This window comes from Miniopterus schreibersii (assembly GCF_964146895.1).
Source record: "Miniopterus schreibersii genome assembly, chromosome: 4".
NCBI classification, from domain to species: Eukaryota; Metazoa; Chordata; class Mammalia; order Chiroptera; family Miniopteridae; genus Miniopterus; species Miniopterus schreibersii.
Window position 1 is genome coordinate 52092096 of NC_138105.1, and position 24361 is coordinate 52116456.

A 24361-nucleotide genomic window follows, 5' to 3' on the forward strand; every position below is an offset into this window, starting at 1 on the left:
CACTATGCTAAGTGAAACGAGCCAGATAAATACTGCTGGGTATGGCATCACTTATATGTAGAATCTTAAAAAAAGAAAAAAAAAGTCAAAGTCATAGAAACAGAGAGTACAAGAATGGCTGTCAGAGGGAATGGGGATGGCAGGGAAATGGAGAGGTCGGTTAAAAGGACACACATTTTCAGTTATAAGATGAGTAAGGTTTAAGGATCTAACATATAAGGTGGTGACCACAGTTTATTGTATATTTGAAATCTGCTAAGAGAGTGGAACTCAAATGTTCTAAACAACAACAAAATGATAAAAATGAGGGGACAGATGTGCTAATTAACTCACAGGAGGGTCCTTTCACAATGCAGTCGTGCATCAAATCACCACGGTGAGCTTTAAATACCTTACAATTTCACATGTCAATTGTATCTCAATAAAGCTGAAAAAATTAAAGATAAAAAATTCTGGAAACAATGAAAAAAATTCAGACATATTTTACCTGCTTTATCCTGTCAATATAAACAACCAATTTTAGCCCCCCAAAATAAAGTAAGCACCCACGGGTAACCACGGCTAATGCACCATCAAAACAAAGGGCTTATCCAAATGCAGGATTCACACCTCACAATAAAATGTCTCCAGGACGAACGCTGATTATGCGAAGGACCAACAGGATGTTACTGGGGCTTTCTGAGGGGGAAAATCCCACCACAATTGTATAAATCTGTAAAACAGGTACAATGATAATACACAAAATTATTTGAGTAGGGGGGGAAAACCATTCTTGCCCTGGCCAGGTGGCTCAGTTAGTTGGAGCACGGTCCCTCACCCCAAAGGTGGTGGGTTTGATCCCCGGTCGGGGTGCACAGGGAGGCAGCTGACTGACGTCGCTCTCACCCTGATGTCTCTCTCTGTCTCTCTCTTTCCCCCCTCCCTTCCTCTCTCTCTAAAATCAATAAAAAACATATCCTCGGGTGTGGAAAAAAACAAAAAACAAGACATTTCACTATAAATAACAAGCATTTACAGCAGGTCCTTGAATAATGTGATTTTGTTATAATATTGATAGGGTGCCACAGGAACTTAACTCTTGCTCATAACAATTAGCCTGTGGTAAAACTGGTTTCGTGTCACTTTACTGCAGTTCCGAGGACCTACTGATGATGTTAAGTGAGGCCTTACTGTACTTAAGCGCTCCCATCTTCCCGTAGGGATAAATACCTAGTAATTAACTATCTTTTCTGGAAAAATACAGCAAAAATTTTAAAACAAAACAAAAATTAACCACTTGACACAGCTCTCGGCAAACGGTGCATAAGTCATCAGAAATGCTTCCCATCTGAAGGCCTGTTTGGGAGTAAGGTAGCAGGTAACAAAAAGAAGATTATAGCCGTGGCTCACTGCCCACACGCTGACATTTCACCTATTTCTTCTCTCCCTGAGTAATCTCACTGGAGAAAAAATATTACAAGGAAAAACAGAAGACACTGCTCAAATGTTTATTTTAATATACCTTGCAGCCAGCACAGTGGTAAGAAACTAAGCTCTGGTACCAGGCTGAGCTAAAATCCACGGCTTGGCTATACGTATGAAGCTACTTACGTATAGGCTGAGAATTAATCCCATTTGGAAAGTGGTGAGAAAACCAATGCTCAACCCATATGGGTTGCTGTGAGGATTATGTGAGATAATGCCGGCAAAACCCATAGGTGCTCTTTTGATAGCTGGGAGACACAATGCGCAGATGTGGGTCAGTTTACGGAGGGCCTCTAGTCCAGGTTCATTCATGTACACAACAAGCCTGAAGTAGTAGGTGTGAAGATTTAAGAGTATGCTTCCCTGGAGGCAGAAAGTTCTTTTCTTTCCTTCTTTTTTTTTTTTTTAATATATCTTTATTAATTTCAGAGAGAGGAAAGGAGAGGGAGGGAGAGATAGAAACATCAATGATGAGAGAGTCATTGATCAAGCCCTCAACCCCGGCATGTGCCCTGAACAGGAATCGAACCCTGATCGCCTGGATCCTAGGTCGACGCTCAACCACTGAGCCACGCCCGGCCAGGCAGCAGAAAGTTATTTTCTAATAACAATTACGACAGTTATCACAAATGAATTTTTTCAATATACATAAAGATTCCCAGATTTTTAATAAACCCTTAAAAACTTGTAGAGAGAGCATATAAATGAGCAGAACAGAGGTTTACAGTTGTTTGCAGGCTATATTCTGAGGATTTTGTTCCCAGAAATGTGGAATGCACACTTTAAAAGATTATACAAATTTAGAACATATCTGGGAGATAATCTAAACTGCTATAGCTCTCAAAAAACAAGTCTTAACTGCCTCTATTAAGCAACCATTAGATTCTTGAAAGGTATCACCATTCTTCATTTATTCATCAAACCTGAACACACACCAGGGATCGAATTTAATATGTATGAAGATAAGCAATTGCGTATGGCTAGAATTAACAAACTAGCACAACTGCCATCACAATCTGAATTATTTCTTTAACTCAAAGAACTCTTTTTTACAGAAATAAAAACTACAGGGGAACTACAAATCATATATGATGCAAACTTCTGGAAATATAACTGAACTATTTTAAAAGAAAACTACAGTTCAGATCTCTTCTAACCACCTGCTTTCTGAACCCAATGTCACAGAAGAAATTCATTTAAAAAATTCAGTTTTGCTAACGGAATTTTTGGAATTCATACTGAGTAATCAATTTATAAAAGCAAATTAACACATCTATCTCAAAATATTTAGAATGCTACATAGCAATCCACTTTATTATTATGTCCAAAATTTTTAAAACTATGTACATGAAAGAATGTTCTCATTCAAGCTGCCATCCTTTTTTACCTCTCTCCTCATGTTTTTCCCCCAATGCAATCACATTTCTTTGATCAAAAACCATTATAAATTCAAAACCTATAGCTTTCTATAGGTTTTATTTCTAACTGGTTCTAAATATGTAATCACAAGGAATTTGCAGAAGACTAAAAATGTAGCATTGGGCAAATGATAGAAGAGATTGTGGCAGTATTTTTACCTTTTAAACCTCAACATGGATAAGTAAACTCTACCTGAATACGAACTCCTGCCTTGAATTCAAAAAGTATCACTGTGAAAGAGGGGAAAAGTGATGATTTACTGGATTACTTACATAGAGCATGCATTACAAATTCACTTAAATCAAGTCCACTTCCCTTTGGAGTCGTTACTTTAAAGCACAAAGTACCAGATGTTCATCCATACAGCTTGTTACATATAGAAAAAGATAAATTACATTATCATATTAAGAATATACATGTGACTCTAGTCTATGCTCTGTGGGCTATAATGCAATCAACTTTGAAGGAGACTTTCTTTACATATGTGCTATTGAAATAAATGAAAGAAACACCTTCTAGCCATAGTCCCAAAACTACCAAGAATAGTCTTGTGTTATGAGCGGGGCTTCAAATCAGAAAGAGGTTGGTTTGAGTGGCTTAGTTCTATCATTTACTAGATATGTGACCTTGGGCAATTTCCTCAGCTTTCCTCTTCTGTAAATTGAGGATAAAAGTATGTTCCTCACTGGGTTTGAGAGAGAATTAAACTTGCCCAGATACTGTTCACATTTTATACAGGAGGACAACTGCCAGTTACTGACAGGGAAGAAGTATCAACAGGTAAAAGATACATTTCATAAAATAAATAACATTTAAAAATAAGAATACATAGACATGTGTCCACCTATGGTACACTTGACATAACAAAAGACTTTTTCAAAGTCTGCCCAGCTGGAATACTGATGTTGAATAAAGATAAGTTTCTTGACGAAAAAAAATCCTGTTAAACCAAAAAAATGTTAAGTACCCAATTACTATGGATCCAATGCCACATTTCGTATTCAGGCATTGGAGTTAAAATGAATTCTCCTTCCTCTCAGGTTAATAAAAGCTTGGTTATCGGGAGAGCAATAATCCCCGTGTTACTGCCTCGCACTTTCCCACGGGAGACTCGCCCGATGGCGGGAGAACACGCGCACCCCTTCTTCCTCAGTGAAGGGAAAGGTGCAGCTGCTTCCCCTGGGGCTAGGACGGGCCCTGCCACAGATACAGAGGGCTCCGGTTCACAGCCGAGTAAAACCACGTCCTCACTTCTCATGAAGACTTCAAGTTGCAGAATTTTTATATTATGCTAATTTTTTTTAAAAAGGAGCAAAACCATCTGAATCACAAGAAAGTACCTAACAAAAGAGCAGGATAAACCACAGAAAGCAATGAACGAGTTGATAAATGGGTGGATCTACCGTGGCCTAGCCAATGTACATATCCTTTTAAGTAACAGAAAGTTGATTTTTTTTTTTTTTTTAAATCGTCACCCAAGGATATGTTTACTGATCTTAGAAAGACAGGAAGAGAAAGAGAGAGAGAGAGAAACACAGACCGGTTGCCTCCTGTACATGCCCGACAGGGAATTAAACCTGCCACCTTTTTGGTGGATGCTCCAACCAACTGAGCCACCCGGCCAGAGCAAAGAGTGGAAATTTTAAAGCCCAGAAAATATAATGCCTCAAATTTAATTTGCCATAACACATTCGGACAATTTTTCAGTGGTCAAACTTGATTCTGAACTATTTTCTTAATTGACCTCTTGGACAAGACACTATGCTCAGTTTTCTTGAAAATACCCACAGCTTGACCCCATCATGAGTCATAAAATCAAAGGAAAAGAAATACTAATTTTTGTCTAATAACGTCCTGCCGTTTTTGCCACGCAGTGGAATCTGAACTTGCACATTCTTGCTTGTAAAATGGGAGCATGGTGTAAAATGTAAACAACGGCATGATCCAGAAGGACAAAGGTTGGAGGAGACACAGCCAACGGCGGCTGCGAATGGCAGAGGTGGCTGAGGGTGCAACAAAGACGAAGTATTTTGGCAGCAGATCCTAGTTGCTGATTCTGACTTTGCTATTTTTTGCTGTGAGACGCGGGACAGTTACGTAACATTTCTAAGCTTAACTGAGGATAATACCTACACTTTACAGTGCTGCTGGGAACGCCGAATAAGATAAGGTATATAAAGCATTTACACACTGGCTACTGTAGAGCTATTGTTATGGTTTCCAGTGGGGGAGGGGTGCAGGGGAGGGGGATTAGCCAGACTCCATAATGCAATTCAGACGGAAACCTGAGTAAGGGATTCCAGCAAGGTGGCCAATGACCATTTCAGATTCCTTCAAGTTCCCAGGTCCAATTTAGCAAACAGATACCCCGAGTAAAACGCCGTCCTTCTTGATAAGATTGGATTAAATTGTACAAAATGAGCAAATTGAAAAGACTTATGTGTGGTTTTCAAGATCCTCTGGCTGCTCTCCTGAATGGCCGGTGAGCTCTACTTTCTTTCTCTTTTGCCAACCACGAAGGGTTGCTATTGGTAATTACTTCTCCCTCCCCACAAAGAAGAGAACATTGGCATAAAATGTTCAACAAGACACTCCACAAATAACAGGGGCCCACTACTTAAAAGCAGAGAGATTTAGGCAGGAAATTGTTGAATGATTTCTGATCACCTTTCAAGTGCTTTCAATAAAGACCGTGCGGATGCTGCCCCCGCGGAAGACTAGAGATTCATTTGATCGCCTTCAAGTCCCCCCAGACCCAGGGCACGAGAAACAGAACCAAAGGACAGTTACATGCTTTCCTTTGCTCTTTGTTCAAATATAGTTTATTTTTGTATCCATATTTACACCCAAGTAATAATGTTTCCCAGAAAATAAGAGCAATGAAAGATAAAAGATCGCTGAACGGCAATTCCTAGGACTGACCGTTGGGTTGGGAAGGTGAGGAGCTTTCCCTGTCTCACTTTTGCAGCAAGTGTGCAATGCAGACACTCCTAAGAACAAAAATTATTGAAACCTTCTAGTTCATATTTACCTCCTTTAAAAAGAAAATACCGTCAATTTTCAATATAATGATGAAATGCTGGATAAACAAGTTGAGGGAACAACCAGTTGGGAAAAGTCAATGATTTTAATGGTACAGCCACAGGGACTACTGCTGACACTACCACGGATATTTCATTAGGCTTTGCTGTCACTGCCACCGGCCTCATTTCCTACCCCAAACCCCAGTTCATTTTAATGGACAAGGAAAGCCACCGCAATACAAAAATTAAAGTTGTTATCTCTTTAAGTTTTCCCTCCATTCTAAAGAACATACTTGGTGAAGAATTTCTTTTCACAAATAGGTTATAGATACCAAGTGCAACAAAACTCACGGTCTTGTAAAACCTGTTCTTCTTTAAAAAAAAAAAAAAAAAAAAAGGGCCACTCATTCATCTTGGACAACAGGTATAGTCAAGTGAAGTCATAGCACTTTAAATGGTCAAAGGCTTATAATTCCCAAACTGGAAAGTAAAGAATAAACACATAATTCAGCAACAAAATTTAGGAGTATCAGCAACAATAAATGAAAACATTAAGGCTCCTATCTCTCCCACAAGCTCTGTAATAACCCTGTTGATTTTCTTTTTTTTAATTGCCACTGATCAGGTCCACCCTCCAGGCCAGCATTTTTATTGCTACCACATCACAGTTTCATTAAGAGTCACTCAACTACAACCATCTGAGTGAGATCCTTGCAACAAAGGGCAGAGCGGCAGTCCTGACCTCATGGTTAGTGGAGTCTGCATGTGTTTACTGACATTTATAGATCATGAAGAAGTGGGTACAATGGAGCATTATCTTCTCCTCACCTTGAATGGACAATGCAAGAATGCTAACCAAATGAGCCGCATGGCAAGTGGGGAAATGGTTCTAAATTAACTGAGCTTTTTAAATAACACATATTCCTGAGCCTCTCTCTAGCTCTAGTAAATCATTAACTCTGGAGACCTAGGAACCCATATGTACTATAAGCAGAATCTGTGCCTCCCACTCCCCCAAGTAATTCATGTAATCAGATGACTTTGGGAAACACAGAAATAAGGGAACACTTGAAGGAAGCATTGGCCTCCTGTCGATCTGCAAAAGCAGCTAATTACCACTGGGCTTGCTCATCTTATGGTGTTGAATGGCTTGGTGATACCAGACTTTTGATATTCCAGATAGGGTATAAAAATCATGGGTTTTGTTTACAGCAAGTGAGCTCGATAGCTATCATACAGTAGCATAACTAGCCAAGGGTGTCATAAACCAGTTAAACGAAATGTTAACAGAAGGCATGATTAATTATAGCAGGCTCCTACTTCAATTCCTGCAATAAATGTATATAAGTATTTGTTAGTTTTTTTAGGAAGAAGGATACATAACATATTGAATAGTAGTGGCCTGACTTAGGGATTTCAATCTCAGCTTTCCTACAAACAAGCAAATGAACAAACTTCTCTGAGTCTCATTTATAAAAAGGGATAATAATAATTTCATAGTTATACCACTCCAATTAAATAATAGCCGTACCATTCATTTTTGAAAATGAATATATTTGAGCACTACCTTATACTAGACAGAATTCTAAGCTATTGCTTTTTATCAATCAAAAATTTATATCAATTTGAATTAATTTTTTGTTCATAATTTCTTTTTCCCAACATTCTAACCTAAAATGTAGCCATTGTCTAAATTCAATTATTAGACCCAGTAGTGTCAAACTCATAAAAGCCACCTATTTGAAAAGGACCATTTTCAATCCTCAGGAAAGTCTTATGAGTTGGCTCTTCATTATCTCCTATTTTACAGATGAGGGGGTGCAGACAGGTTAAGTAACCTGCCCAAGTTCACACAGCTTACACATGAAAGCAAAATTCTAGCATTCTTACCCTACTGTGGTAAACTAAATATCTCCAGGATAAAACACCCAGAATAAATTGTGGTCCTTTCCTCCCAAGCTCTACTAATTCAAGATCCTGGCCGGTAAAAACAGATCTGATGTTTTCAGTTAGATGCACACATACTACTTCCCAGCACTTTAAAAGGAATTGTCTCTTTAAACTGTTTATCCACGCCATCTGGTTGGTCAAGGATATCCTGGTGCCTCCTGCCAATTTGTGTGTGTGTTTTAATTCTATGTAAGCCCAAATTTCAAGCTTAGAATGCTTTCTGCCAGTGTTATCTACCCTTTATTATTAATAAATATAATTTATATTTACAATAAATACAATCACCATTTTGGCTGGACTTAGTACTCCACTAAGCAGGTAATAACCTAAGTAGGTAATATTCGAAGACAGCAGGTAATAACCTGAGCAAGCACAATTATTCTGCCTACTTTTGCATTTTTATAGTGCTTTAGAAGAAAACAATTTGAAAAGGTGGTTTTTATGAGTTTGACATTATTATTTTTTTAAAATTCTCACCCAAGGATACGCTTATTGGCTTTAGAGAGACAGAGGAAGGGAGAGGGGAAGAGAGAGAGAAACAACATCAGTCGGTTGTCTCCCGTATGCACCCCAATCAGGGATAGAGCCCACAACCTAGGTATGTGCCCTGACCAGGAATCGGATCTGCGACCTTTTTGGTGCAAGGGAAGATCATGCTCCAACCAACTGAGCCACCCGGCCAGAGCTGAGTTTGACATTACTGAACCCAACAGCTGAACTTGAATGATGACTAAGTTAGAATCTTAAGAAGAGTTGAGTTAAACTGGAAAGGAGACATTATAAACCAAAAATAATTCAACTTGATGATATAAATTTTTGATTGCCTGAAAAATCTGAATTTTTTTAAATTAAATTTATTGCGGTAATAGTGGTTAATAACTATGTAAATTTCAGGTGTACATTATAATTTGGCATCCATGTACTCTATTGAGTGCTCCCAACCCAAAGTCTAGTGCCATTCCCTTCCTCTCTGGTAACCGCCGTTCTATAGTCTGTGTCTGTGATTTTGCTTTGGTTTGGCAAGTTTGTTTGTTATTTTTGTTTTCTATTCCCTACATAAATGAAATTATCATACAGTTTTGGTCCTTTCCGGGCTGACTGACTTCACTTAGCATAATACTCTAAGATACCTGACAAGTGAAATGCATTGTTTTTCAAATCAATCATGTTGCTCTTTTAAAAAAAACACGCGTTCACCCTGAAGCACAAGGGTGTATTTACTAGTTAAATGGCACAGGTCTGCCAAGAGACAAGAGTGTTGTGTCCTTCCTTGAGAAGGAATCAAAAGACACACTCGAGAACTGTCCCAACTTTCGCAATATCACCCACATTAATTCCAGGAGTTTCTCCTGTTCTAGAGTCCATTCAGGTGGGAAACAATTTTTTAAAATGCCCAGTAATGGTCCCATTAGAGAAACAGATAACATCACTTATGTTTCAGTACATGGAAACTTCTCACAAAGACGTCCATTATCTCCTTTCCATTAAACATGCTTCTTCTCAAGATAGAATTATATGATTGAACCTCCCCACCTCTGTTCAAGGCCAAAGGGAAGGAGAAATGCCTAAACATCCTATTTCCTAATCCTCTTACATCTTATCAAAACAAGGAAGATGAAAAAAATTTTTTTTAATGTGCCAGAGACTATTAAAATGAGAAATTAAAACTGTTCAACTGGAATTCCATACTGGCTTTAAGTGCTAAGCGTTTCAACTTTTCCCCACCCAGCTACACTTTTGGAAAAGTTTAAAATCTCGCTGTCTCCCCGCCATCGTATAAGGTTGTCCCCTCTCCCCAATTTGAAAATCACTGTAGCCACACCAGCTAAATATTTCCCCATGTTAATTTCTGTGGCTTATATTATGGAAGCTACAGGATTTTCTGAATTCTGAATATCATTACTCAATGTTTTACCCTTGAAAAGCATTGCTTCAAATTAATACATAAGCCACTAAGAAGCAAAAGTGCCATATATTTCTGATAGGTTATACAAATGATTGGCTTTCTAGGCAAACAATTGCACCTACGATGCGTGGGTTATCCTCATACCAATTACTATCACAACAGAGCACCTTCCTTCACCCACTCTGTCTAGTGCAGAATTCTCACAAAGGCATGCAGTGACATGGAAAGGAATCTTACTGAGATCTGGAATCAAATCCTGAGGCTCTGAGCAAGTCACTGATCCCTTCTGCGCCTTTCATTCCAAGTGTGTTCTCTAAAAATGGTTAAATCAAGGGTTTCTACATTCTAGAATCTCCTTCGACAGTCACTAACTCAGCATCCTATCTCCAGTCTCAAGTACATTAACGTAGCCAAACATCTGTCGCCAATTGCCTGATCTTTCCTAAACGCTAAATGCAGTCTCCAGTCTCTGAGGCAATCTGAATTTAAAACGGGAAAAACGAGAAACAAAGGTAGCAAGAGTGGAACAAGAGGTTACATAAGAACAAGACTGTAATCAGAGTTCAATGATACTAGGAGTATGTATTCTTCAAAATACAAAGACAACTTCGCCAGTGAAAGGCTTTCAAAAGATAAAAACACACATAAGAAAATAATAGTTGGGCAATAATATAATATGCCTCCTTTACTTCTTAGGAGTATTCAATAATTGTGTTAGGACAGAATAAACTTCTGTTATTGTACTTTCCAAATCCTTTCTACCTTGTAAATTTTCTTGCCATTTCAAAGTATTGAATCTCACTTGCTTGCCTAGTTCCAACTCCAGATCAACAAACTCCTAACCAGCCCGCTAAGAACATACGCTCCCTTCTGGACTCTCAGGAAATAAACTTTCATTTACTTAAAATTATACTGTCATATTTATGGTTATTGAATCATAAAATACTGGACCTAGAAAAGTCCATAAGAAGCAACTATCCAACTCTTCAATTTATAAGCAAATTAGAGCCTAAAGAAATTAAGCAAGTTCACTTTTTCACAACAGGTTTGCCTCCAGAACACCGGTGTTGTGAAAACCATCACTAAATCAAAGCCAAAATGGGAAAAGACAAGACTCATATCACATCGTTATCACTGGACACGTAGATTCTGGCAATTCTACCACTACTGGCTGTCTGATCTACAAAGGCGGTGGGGTGAACAAAAGGACCATCGGAACGTTTGAGAATAAGGCTGCTGAGATGGGGAAGGGCCCTTTCGAGCGTGCCTGGGTCTTGGATAAACTGAAAGCTGAACGTGAGTGTAGTATCAATATTGTTATCTCCCTGTGGAAATTCGAGACCAGCAAATATTATGTGACCACCACGGATGCCCCAGGACACAGAGACGTTATCAAAAACATGATTCCAGGCAGGTCTCAGGCTGACTGTGCTGTCCTGCTTGTTGCTGCTGGTGTTGGTAACTATGAAGCAGGCATCTCCAAGAACGGCAGACCCGTGAGCATGCCCTGCTGGCTTACACACTGGGTGTGAAACAACTGATCGTTGGTGTTAACACAATAGATTGCACTGAGCCCCCCTCTGCCAGAAGAGATACGAGGAAATTATTAAAGAAGTCAGCACCTACATTAAGAAAACTGGAACAACTCTGACACAGTAGACTTTGTGTGAATTCCCGGTTGGAACGGTAACAACATGCTGGAGCCAAGTGCTAATATGCCCTGGTTCGAGGGATGGAAAGTCACCTGTAAAGATGGCAATGCCAGTGCAACCACGATGCTTGAAGCTCTGGATTGCATCCTACCCGCCAGCTCGTTCAACTGACAAGTCCCTGCATCTGCCCCTCCAGGATGTCTACAAAATTGGCGGTACTGGTACTGTCCCTGTGGGCCGAGTGGAGATTGCCAAGTTCTCAAACCTGGCAAGGGGGTCACCTCTGCTCCAGGCAACAGTACAACTGACGAAAAGTCTGTTGAAACGCATCATGAAGCTATGAGTGAAGCTCTTCCTGGGGACCAGGTGGGCTTCAATGGCCAGAACATGTCTGCAGAAGATATTTGTCGTGGCATGTGGCTGGTGACCCCCCCCCCCCCCCCCGAGGAAGCAGCCGGCTTCAGCGCTCAGGTGATTATCCCGAATCATGCAGGCCAGGCCAGTGCCGAGTATGCACCCGTGCCGGCCTGTCACACAGCTCATGCCTGCAGATTCGCTGAGCTGAAGGAGAAGACTGATGGTCGTTCTGGGAAAAAGCTGGAACATGGGCCTAAGTTTCTGATATCTGCCATTGTCGATATGGTTCCTGGCAAGGCCATGTGTGTTGAGAGCTTCTCTGACTACCCTCCTCTGGGCCGTTCTACTGTTCATGACATGAGACTGACAGTTGCTAGAGGCGTCATCAAAGCAGTGGACAAGAAGGCAGCTGGAAGGAGCAAAGTCACCACGTCCGCCCAGGAAGCTCAGAGGCTAAATGAACGTTATGCCCAATACCTGCCGCCCAGTCCTACTCGGGGGTGGGAGAATGTCTCACAGCTGTCTGTCTCAATGGGCCGGTGAAGTTTAATAGTAAAAGACTGGTTAATGATTACAATGCATCGTAAAACCTTCAGAAGGAAAGAAGGATGTTTTGCGGACCACCTGGGGTTTTTTTGTGTGTGTGGCAGTTTTTACATTATTAGTTTTTAAAATCAGTACTTTTTAATGGAAACAACTTGACCAAAAATCTGTCACATAATTTTGAGACCCATTAAAACAATGTTTAATAATAAAAAGAAAGAGAGAGAGGAAGGGAGGGAGGGAGGAAGGAAGGAAAGAATAAAGCAACTTGGAGAAGGTCAGATCCCTTATCTAACCAGTCTGTTAGTCAAGGCAAAGATCCTTGCTGGCTACAGTACTCATGGACTGAGAGGTAGAAACATGTTTAAAAATTAAAATGCAGTCCTTTAACTTATCCACTCAAATATGAATTGAGCCTCTACCATATGCTATTCCAAGCACTGAGATCTATGGGCTTCCTTCTAACGTACGACTAGCTAATTCACAGCCTTACTTTAAAAATCTGCTACTCACAAAGTTGCATAGTAGCCTTCCTTGAACAGCCTAAATTATATAAATTATATAAATAACTTCCAAGGAGTGGACACTCTCTCAAAGAACCAGCAAAGATCCAATTCAGAAAACTGTTCTTTAAAAGGGGGCGGGGGCGGGAGGCAGAGAAGGGAAAAGTACGTCCCCCCCCCCCCCCACACACACAGGTGAAGATCTAGCCACTCCTGTGCTGACAGGCAAAGTTGGCACCTCAGAAAACCACTGATAGATCAGTTAAAGGAGAAAAGAGACTTTCACCTTTAGTTACACTTCTAAATTATGAATACCACCTACGCCTTCAGGAGTCTACTACTTTAAGAGTCATAGTGAATGCAATAATTTTATTAATGATTTGGGATCCTCAAAATAGAAATTACTTGGTAAGTGTGGGTCTTGTTTTATGCTATGCACAGAATGAAGAACCCTAACAGCGGTTTTCAAATTTGCCTGCACTTCAGCATAAGCTGGGGAAACTTTTTAAAAAGCCCAGTGCCCAGGCCACAATCCAAATCAGTTAAATCAGAATCTCTGGGGATGAGACTCCAGCATGAGTATTCTGTAAATCTGTCCAGATGTTTCCAATGTACAGCAAAAAAAAACCCACACACATCACTGAACCAGATGATCTCTAGGGTCAATCTAGTTCCAAAATTCTCATCTAAGTCAATTCATGTCCACCGAACCATGTAATTTTAATGCTAATAAAGGCCAGCGAGGTAATCGTTAAAGACAGGTGATGGAGAGGGTATAGTAATTCACCTGTGTAAAGGTATGAACAATCAGAGTGGTATGGAGCAAGGCGTTAGAATATTCATTAACCAATTAGATATGACAGCAAAACCTAAAATTAGAAAGCTAAAAGACAATGTGAGCTAAGAACACATTTAAGCTATATAACACATAGAATTATCAATACATGAGTCCATATGGTAATTTCTCAGTTTCCCTAACTTTCTCTTATTAATAAACCCTTTTGCTGTAACACAAAACTATACCTACATGTATCGGTGTGTGTGTGTCTGTGTGTGTGTCTGGGAAAACGTAGGGTTTCACTTATGAGTATGCAAAACAGAGTTTAATTTTGTATTATTTATTTATTACTGTATTATTTTCCATACAGCCAACTGTAAACATACTATTGCCCCACCCTGTGTGCGTGTATATGTGTGTGTGTATACACACACACACACACACAAGCACTTATATCCTACTCTGTCCAGTGAGGGGGCCTAGAAGGCCATAATCCCTGCAGCAACAAGCACATCCCACAAACCCAGATCTTGGTTTCTAATATCGTTTTCCAATCAAAGAAACCAGGGGTGCTTAGAGAAATGGCTAATTCTAGAACTGGGGTGGAGAAAACCCCGATGAACCTGAAGCATTTAGTAATACCAGAAAGTAAAAAAGTGCTCAAGGAAAAAAAAAAGATGGGGCACCTCAAGCGGATACAAGAGCAAACCTGAAAGAGCTCCGATGCCCAAAGATGGAAAAATCTGAGCAACCAAATACAGTAGCACTGAATTATAACCTGAGTGTAAAATAAATACAACTGAATGCATAGTGGTACGAATACTTGATTGAATAAATAAATAATGGACAATGGGTAATCTTCCTTGGAGAATTCCAAATAATTTATACAGGTGGTGAGGCTTAAATCCCTCCATCCCACACCTTGAGTGCAGATTGAATTGAAAGCTGTGCTGCTAAAGGAAAGAGCCCGGGAGAGGAGGGTGGCGGTGATATAACCTCACGGCAGAGAAACCTGACAAACGCTACTTCAGCCGTGTCATCCAGGTCACATCGTAACAAGTCATGTTGACGGTCATATGCACCCTTGATATTATGGGATGAGAACAGCATAATATCAAAGTCACAGAAACCAAGGAAAGACCGAGAAACACAGGTCAGTAGAGACCAAGGAGACGTGATGGCTGAACGCCATTTGATAGCCTGGATGGGATTCTGGAACAGGAAGACGTATTCGTGGAAAAACTAGAAGAACAGGAATAAAGTTAAGAGTCTACTGAACATTAACGTAGAATTGGTTTCTTTGTTTTTACCAATGACTCATGGGAATGTCAGATGGTAACCATAGGAGAAACCCAATGAGAAATATACAAGGACTTTCTATACTATCTTTGCAACTCTTGTAATCTAAAATTATTCAGAAATAAAAAATTTATTCTTGAAAAGACTATATGCATGTGGATAGAGCAACCTAAAAAAAAAAAAATAATAATCACAGCTAAAAATATATATATATAACAATGCAAAAAAACTCCAGAGGTTCAGGCCATGGGCACGCTGCGTCTGAATCTTTGAATTTGGATTCAAGCTTGGCAATGATTTAGAGACTGGAGAGAAAGAACATTTATCATTTCAAAGGGCTGAAAGCTTAACCCACCTACTTTCTCCTTTCTTCTTAACCACATCCGTGATCAAGACCCTACTCAGTCTTGCTCCTCAACACCGCCTTTCCACTGCCACCATCCAGCATCTATTTTAAGGCTTTCATGCATTCAGAGGCAGTAATTTGTCTCCCTACCATCAGTCTTTTCCTGCCCTATCAATTTCACACAACTATTATTTTTCTGAAATGAAAAACTTAAAACCTTTCATGATGCTATACTTTAAACACAGACACCACACACACACACAACTACAAAGTAATAACTGATATTGGCTTTTACCAACCTATTACTACCCCCTCCCCGAGCAACCTATTTGCTAATCAAAATAATTTGTTTCCAAAAGCCCGCAATACTTTTGCTATTTGTTTCTTTGTGTTTAATGTTTTTCATCCTGTAACAGATTGTGAGCACCTAAGAGAGGAAACAGCAGGTCTTATTTATTCAGATTTATTCTCCACAAACTAGCACAGGACAAAAAACAGGTGCCTAATACATGTTTGTTTGCTTTTTAATATTCTGAAAAACTGGGTTCCTACTTAAAATCAATTTGAAAATCTAAAAAAAAAAACCTCCTTAAAAATCAGTTAACTAGCTCTGTTCAAAACTGGTCATTTGACTGCATTAAAGTCATCTTTTCAATTTCATACCGATTCAGACGACCAGCGCCAAACTGAACTAGACTTCTGAGATAAGCCATTATCTTTGGCTGCAGCTGTGAGCAACTGGGAGACCACAAAGGGGAAGAAAAAAAAAAAGTCATTCAACTGGATGGCAGAACTGAAAGTACTTTTAAAAAGTACAATCTGTATGTTACAGACGTGTGGCTCTGCTATGGTGTACCTTTGAAACCAATATTTATGATCTCCACCATAAAGTACACTATCACTCAAAGTACAGGGAATAGAAAATCACAATAGAGATCTCTGATTTATCCAACAATTTGGGGCAAAATCAGGAGCAAAATTTCTACAGCCGAGCCCTAAGTTCCACTCACTATTCAGATTTCATTACTTGATCGCATCCTATACTTCTTGCTTACTAGATCAACAGCAACCAACACATGCCTCACACTGACAGAGAGTAATAATACCAAAGGGCAAAGGGAAGGTCCCGCAGCCAACTAAACAGGAGCCTGAGTGACCTGAAACCTGAGCTTCTGGCTCAATACCTGATTCCAAAACAATCCATATGCAGCTAATCTTTGTTATGTGTGGATTTCATTTTTGTGAATTCACCTACTTGCTGAAATTTGTTCATAACCCCAAAATTCAATACTCAAGGCACTTTCAAGGTCATCCAGGGACATGCAGCGCAGAGGGGTGAAAATGTGCCATCCCACAGGCATCGTCCCACCAGTCCCACCAACGGGGAGCAAGGGCACTGCTCAGCCTTCTGGTTTCAGCTCTCCTACGCTACACCAGTCCTTCTCGAGGTGTATTTTGTGTCACATTTTTCAAATTTTTGTACTTTCTATTGGTGATTTCACGGTTTACAATGGACCCCAAGCAAAAGGCTGAAGGGCTGGCTAATGTTACTCAACACAAGAAGCCGTGCTGTGCCTTAGGGAGAAAATGCTATGTCAGATTAGCTTCCTTCAGGTATGGGTTATAGTGCTGTTCATGAGTTCAATGTCAGTGAAGCAACAATATACGGGGTGGGCAGAAGTCGGTTTACAGCTGTACAAATAATAATACAATAACTAATACAAGAATAAACTCTGTTTCCTGTACTCACACCTGTAAACCGACTTTTGCTCATCCCTGTATATTAAATAAGGTGTCTTTACACAGAAAACAAGGTTACATATTGATTTATTGACAAAATGGTTGTGACCAGAGGCTTGCAAGAACCTAACCTTGTATGTGCCCTGGGAGAAATGGCTCACTGTTTTGCTAATTCAGTGCTCTCGGTGTCTTAATAGAATATAAATACCACAAATAACAAGATAAATTAATATAACTAATAACAGTAGCAATATAACTATTAATCATATAAATTAATACTACTTGATGAAACTCCTCCCAGGATTTTTAAATTCCATGGCAAAAATATGTATATATTCTAAGTAAAAGAACTAAGATTACAGGGGACATTTTCTAGATCCAACTTTTACCTGTGCCCACTCATTTGTTAGAACAGTGTTACACATTCTAAGTCACATCTGTTTGTGATAACAATCTGCCCCTATGAACTTCAGGTTATTATTAGTCTAAAACAAACAAGAGCAAACCTACCCAATCTTAAACAATTTTTTGAAGTGCTTACACAAAATTGAACAGTCTAACACTCAATACTGAAAGCAATGTTGGAGCACTCATACTACTAATATACATAGAAATTATCTATTTAGGAAAATAAAACTCAGGATAATGCTCTAGTTATTTTTCATCATTTACATAAAATAGTCTCTTATTTAAAAAAATTAAGTAGGACGTATGAATGGGGAACAGGAAAATGCTAAAACTGAAAATGTAACTAAATTTGCTATTTTAAACTGAAAATGGAATGAAATTTGCTGAAGTGTCCACGGTATAGTTTAAGAGACAAATTTACTTTTTATTTAGTAGATAGATATTTCGGGTACAGTGCAGGTTTAAAAATCAAGGCCTCCAAAAATGCTGCAGCGAATAAATTTGTTTAATCCAAGTTTAATCTGGATCAAAAAAAATAATTCGACCACAGCACTATCTTTCAAGAGACATTATAACAAACATTTTGTAAAATGTCAACATTTCACAAAATCGACTATGGAGAGAATTTGCATAACATAAAATAGTCTATTCTTAAGAATTAGGTTTACTTGTTTCTGCTGGACCTGTTCTTCAAAATCCCACCAGAATGCAACAAGTAAACAGAAAGATGTACATTCTAGTACTGAGAAAAATGTGATATGAAATCCAGATTCCCTCCTGCACCCAATGCCTAAGTACAATCAAACCTAAGAGTGGTTTATAAGAAAGCCATTAAAAAATCACAGTGAAATTCCATTTTCAATGAAAAGAGAAGGCATTAAATAGGTAGTAAGTATGAACCACCATGTGTTATAGATGCTTCAGAGTATTTAGAGGCAAAATGGAAATAAAAGAGGAAAAATAATTGGGAACACTATATGCAACCTCCAAAATTATAAATCATCCGATACTTTGACTTTCTCTTTATTAAAGGGTCACAACACTTCCTAATTCAAAATAAAAACTTTCCGGAAAATGTATTTTTCAACATCTATTCTCTTTATTGAATCTCACCTAACCACCTACCTTAAAGATAAAGAACAGCCCTCAGATTTAATGAAATCTATCTTTGAAAGTACTATTAAATGTAAATGTGACAGGCTATTTTTCAACATCAAATAAGTGATTCTCTAAGTTTTCCAATTCAGTAAGCAATATAACAACTTCTGATATAAAACTTACTGCACCTGTTTCATTTTACATTTCTTTAATGTGGCTACTAGAAAATGTAAAATTACATGTGTGGCTTGCATTATATTTCTATCAGACAGCACTGACCGATACACAGCCTGTATTTTGACCATTGTAAACACTGGGCAAACACTGAGTCCTCAGTAGTACTTTCTGAATATTATTGTGATAATAAGGAAATAAAAAATAAGAAAGCAAGTTGTTTAATAAGTCAAACCATCAGCGAAGCTTGATCAAAAGTATTTGAGAGGTTATAGCTTTGTTTTCTCTGTAAGACCCACCGAGATGTGATAAGTACTTTCTTGCCATAGCAATATTGTTACTTACAATCTCCTGAAAACCGTATACCTGTAATTTGAAAAGATAACCAATATGCTCTGGAACCTGGCCAGGCTACAAGTACCGGGTAATATGTATCCCAGTTCAGGTTCCCTAGGTTGAACACTTGGAGAGATGGAATGACTAATGGATACCTAAAATACTTTTTTTTTTCATTAGTAAAATGAAAGAATAGAGAAGAAAGTAAAGACAGCTTATAACTGAGCTTGAACCACACCCAGTGTTTGAGTTCCTACACTCAACGACACGGAGAGGACAGGGGAAAATGCAACTGAGGAGTTACACAGAAACACAACGGGAGAAACACTAAACATCCATTACTTAGGGACTACATTAACGGAAATACAACGGAATGCCATAAACCAACTAAAATAAACAAATATAAATAAATAAACTTTAAAAACACAAAACTATGGTTTATGAAGACACACATGGAATAAAAGAACAGAAACAGATTGCAAGGAAACCCACCCTGTTCTCCACGGTGGTTGATGCACAGTGAGAAAAGAATATGAGACTGGAGAACAAAAAAGGGATCTTTTTCTATACTGTTTCCATTGTTTCTATGCTTCACACACACACACGCACAATGGGGGGAAAAAGAATATGAACAAAGGAGATTGCAAAAGGACAACCGGGCCTCTGGCTACTGGAAAAATAACTTTGGTGAACAAACTGACGATACATATCTAGACTTCACTCTTCACACACACACACACACACACACACACACACACACACACCCCAATGCCATATTCTTGTCTATTACTGGAGCCTCATTTATAGAACCTAAGGTCTCCATGGCAACAACATGGTCTGTCAAAAAGGGAGTCAGAGAAAACATCCTGCCCATCTAAAGGAAAAAAACAGAAAAAAAGAAAGCCAGAAACACCTACTCCATACACTCAACTCCCCATCAAATATCAACTTTAGCTATGTAACATTTTACAAAAGAGTTCTTATCTACAGCATTATACGCATATCCCTGCAGGTGTAAAAAAAATGTATAAAATTTAATCCAAGTCCTCAGTCAAGATAAACTATTGTATCATATGGTTTTTACAAATCCTTTTATTAATCAATCAGTATGGGCCCAGTGGAATATTTTGTGCCAGAAAATATGTGTTCTGAGTATGCTGTAAGATGGAGAAAACAGACATTCCAAACATATATTTCATTTTTAAAGACTGTGTATTGATTTTTAGAGAAAGAGGAAGGGAGAAGGAGAGAGACATCAACGTGAGAGCAAAACATCCATCGGGCTGCGTCCTGCACACACCCGACTGGGGATCAAGCCTGCATCCGTGGCATGCGTCCTGACCTGGAACTGAAGCTCAACCAACTACCAACTGAGCCACACCAACCAAGGGCAAACACGTATTTTTATGTCTCTCACTTTTATAGGTTTCCATTTACTGTGAGAGTTCTCACATAATCTTTGAGACGCAAACAAGGGAAATTAAGATTTGAGCCAAGAGTAGCACACAATGTCTTTTTCATCAACGAAATTAAAAGAAATGGGTATTTATTGTAGAAAGAACCCATTTCTCCTTAATCCTTGAAAAGCACTCAAGGAAGATTATTTTTAATGTTTTAAAATCAACAGGTATTTATTTTAATAATATAGACCCAATATATAAATTATATTCTTTCCTCTTGATTCCTTGGATGCAATCTAACACAGTGCTTAAGGGTACACATTCTAGAGTCAAAGTCCCTGAATTCCAATGCCAGCTCCACCACCCACCATCAACATCAGCCCTGACAAGTCACTGCACTGCCAAAGCCCCTTTTGAAAAATGGGATAATATGTTTTTTACATAACGTAGGTGAAATGTTTTAATGTTTGATATTAGTTATTAGTACTTATAAGCAAGAAGGCTTTAAAAATTAAGCATTGCTTTCTATAATTTAAAACACTGAAACACACAAAAGGGGGGATCTTTTTAGTACTATATGTTTTAAGTGATCTTTTTTACTTAGTAGTAATGAACTTGCTTGGTTTACCCTTTTGTGCCTAAATTCATTTCATATTATTTTCTATGTGTGGTTTTTAAATAAATAAAATCAAATACACTATGAAGTATTCTGGCAAATCAACCCTTCCTCCACAGCAGCTGTTGTGTGAAACTGACTTATGAAATGTAGACGCAGAAATGAAATATTGGATCATCTGGTCCCATCCACTTGCCAATGTACCAGTAGGATTTTTCCATCCTATAATTTATTTTCAAATACTGCAAATAGATTGCTTATTGGTTTTGTGAGAAATCAATCTGGGTTTATTATATATGAGGAAAATGTTCCTTATTTTCTCAAAGCTATTAATCCGTTAACTTCTAATAACAAAAAGGAAAAAAAACAAGATATTACCATGATTTTTAATGTTCTGAGTGGCATTAAGATACCACTTTTTTACTTTCAAAGTCAAAAAAGAAAAATACCCAAATTAAGTCTTTTTCCAGTTGCTCTAGACAACATTCTGTGCTATAAAGAATCAAGTTGTTGTTCCTATAATCTTAGATGCACACAACATGAAAGGACATTGGGTCATACACACTCAGAAGGTACTGGGCATTCTTTGTCTTCTGTTCTGTGCACATGCCCCAAACAACACTGATGCTCTGCGATGAGCACTTATGTTAGAGGTACTGGGCTTTCGGGATCCCCTGCTGGTCAAGTCTGTCGCCACTGAACGTTAAGCATTTCTTATTGCTATACAGGTAAAACTGGTTAAAATTACCTTCAATATCAGTCAGTAAACATATGAAAATATGTTCAACCTTGTTCAGAATCAAAGAATGTTATCTAAACACAATTTTTCACTTCTCAGATTGGCAAAACTGTAAAACTTTAATGAAAATCTATCGCTGGCATGGATTTTTACACACTGGTGGTGGAAATATAAATTGGTACAGCTTTTTCAGTGAGCCATTTGGCAATATCTGTCAAAATGTTAAATATAAATATAAACATAAATATAAATACACACACACACCACCCCTAGACTTGGTAATTCCACTACCAGTAATCTGATCTATGTATCTAATGTATCTATTCACAAAAAGCATCCAAAAACACATATACACCCATATTTAATGATATTCACCACAGCACTATTTGTAAGGGGACATGGAATCCAAAAACAACACAAATATCAACCCTTAGGGGACAACTGAGATAAATGACAATGTAGCCAGGGGACTATTGTGCACCCTCTGAACAGAAGGAGGCTGACCTCGGGCTCATCTCACAGAAATACCTAAAAGAAAAGGCAAGAACTATATACGTATAAAATGACTCCACCTGCTTAATTTTTTTAAAAATCTAAGTATACTGGTAGAATGATAAAACTTTATTTCCAAGTATACAAAATCTTATTTGAGACTTTGGGAAAGTGGCATACAGGAGGGAGACTTTCTTTTACTTAAATTGTTTTAGATTCGGTTCTAGCATGTCTTTTTTAAAAAATAATATGTATTTCTAGGGGAGAAATTGAAGTATGAAATAGATTCAACATCACTGCTTGTAAGATCTCCCATTAGACATTAAATTGGCATTATGAGTATTAAATTCTCTCCTCCCAGCACCCACCTGCTAAATAACATGCTAGTTTTCTTGATTTCAGTTTCTACTCCTTTGTGTAGTAGGGAATTATCACCGTTACCCTTTACTCACATCGAGCCCCCATAAATAGAAGACTCTTCTATAACACTCTTAGTTTTCCATTCTCCATTCTCTCAGCCCACAGAAAAGGCTGAATTCTCTGATATTTATGCACAAATGAACATTTGGCATTACAAAAGATACATCCCTCAAAATATTTTAAGAAATAGTACTATTACTGGGATTGATATATAGCTTCCAAAAACAACTGCTTTAAAAGTGAAAGGTACGTTGAGGTTTATTTGCTGTGTCCCTGCTGGACTTCCAGGAAGGGTTGTGCTTTTTAAACATAATACCTGGATAAACATCTAGTCACTATGTGTACATCTGAAACTGATTTAATATTGTATGTCAACTATAACCGAAAAATAAAACTTTTAAAAACTTTAAATAAATAAATACCTGGAATTTCCCCAATTTCTTGAATATATATGTAAATGTAAAAGCATGTGGCTATACTAAGATATTCTAAATTATACTAAAACTATCTCTACTTAAACATGAAAAAAATATACCCTTAAAGAGTGTCAAGGATTGAAAACACTGAGGCTAAACACCACAATGGACTAATCTGTGAAAATACAATTGCATTACCTTGCAAATCTTTAAGCACAACATGCAACCCTAATAAAGATCATTTATCATCCATAGTGGTGATGAAAGGAAAGACCACTGGCACTCCATGAAGTCCCACGTCCTTAAAAAGGTACTCATAATGGTGAAATATTCCACTGACATTCTCAAAGCATGGGCCTCCGTTTCCCTTTCAAAAAACCCGTCTCTCAGCACGCAGTTCCTGTTTACTGGATTCCATTCTTCCTGCTTAATGACTCCACCCCTGGTGTGACAAAAACCAAAAAACCTGAAGGAATCTATTTTTGGCACAGACATTTACTTAGGTATTTTCTATTTAATCAACAGGATGCAAAGCTGTTTGTGCCTGACCCCCTCCCCCCCAACCCCCCAAAAAGTCTGCCTGCTTTGTCCACTTGCTAATACCGAACAAAGAAAAATCTTAACAGATCTTAGTAAACAAAAGGTTACTTTAGGATAATTTTGAGTTTAATATCCCTCCAATAATTGTACTTTGGGATTTAAAATCACCAAAATAACCTTTAAGAAAAAGATTAAAAGTGTTCTGTACATCTCAGAACCTCCTTTTGTTATTCTTTGCTAAACATGTGCTTTACACTGCACAGGGTGCTCTGCTCAAAGCCCTAAGTAGAATTATACCATGAAATGAGATAGAAAAAAGTATAGAGAAAAGGCTGCTAGGGAACCAACAATCCTTTCAGTACAGTTACGGAGGCTATCATTCGCCAGCTGCACACCCGAGTTCCTCTCGCTCTTCTCCACGCCACCGCCTCCCTGCGCTCACCCCGCTGCGTGAAGTCTTCTCAGACTGTATCGCCCCCCGGCCGGGGAGCTCCCTGCGCTGTCCCACTCACCTGCGCACCCCAGTGCATCCAGCAGCACAGCGCTGCGCACAGTGGGGGTGTTGGAAAATACCCGGCATGCGATGGCATGCCTCCAGTGTGCAGGAGTGAGCCTCCTAGAATTTGACAGTTATGACCTATGCTGCAGTCCCCCATTCATCCAAAATGTTCCTTAGCCAGATGCACCAAATTGCTTGAGACTCTGTGTCAGGGGAAATTGACTTACTCTGCCCTAATTCAAT

At 38.6% G+C, this 24361-nt stretch overlaps 1 protein-coding gene and 1 pseudogene across 8 annotated transcripts in view; one reads left to right on the forward strand and one right to left on the reverse strand.

Moving 5' to 3' along the window:
* The window catches only part of RAPGEF2 (Rap guanine nucleotide exchange factor 2), a gene marked incomplete at its 5' end in the record, with an annotated part of 216469 nt that overhangs the window by 165779 nt on the left and 26329 nt on the right, over positions 1-24361 (reverse strand). The window lies entirely within an intron of this gene.
* Positions 10861-12314, forward strand: LOC308555595 (elongation factor 1-alpha 1 pseudogene; annotated as a pseudogene). The gene has a single exon. The product of its transcript is annotated as an elongation factor 1-alpha 1 pseudogene (transcript).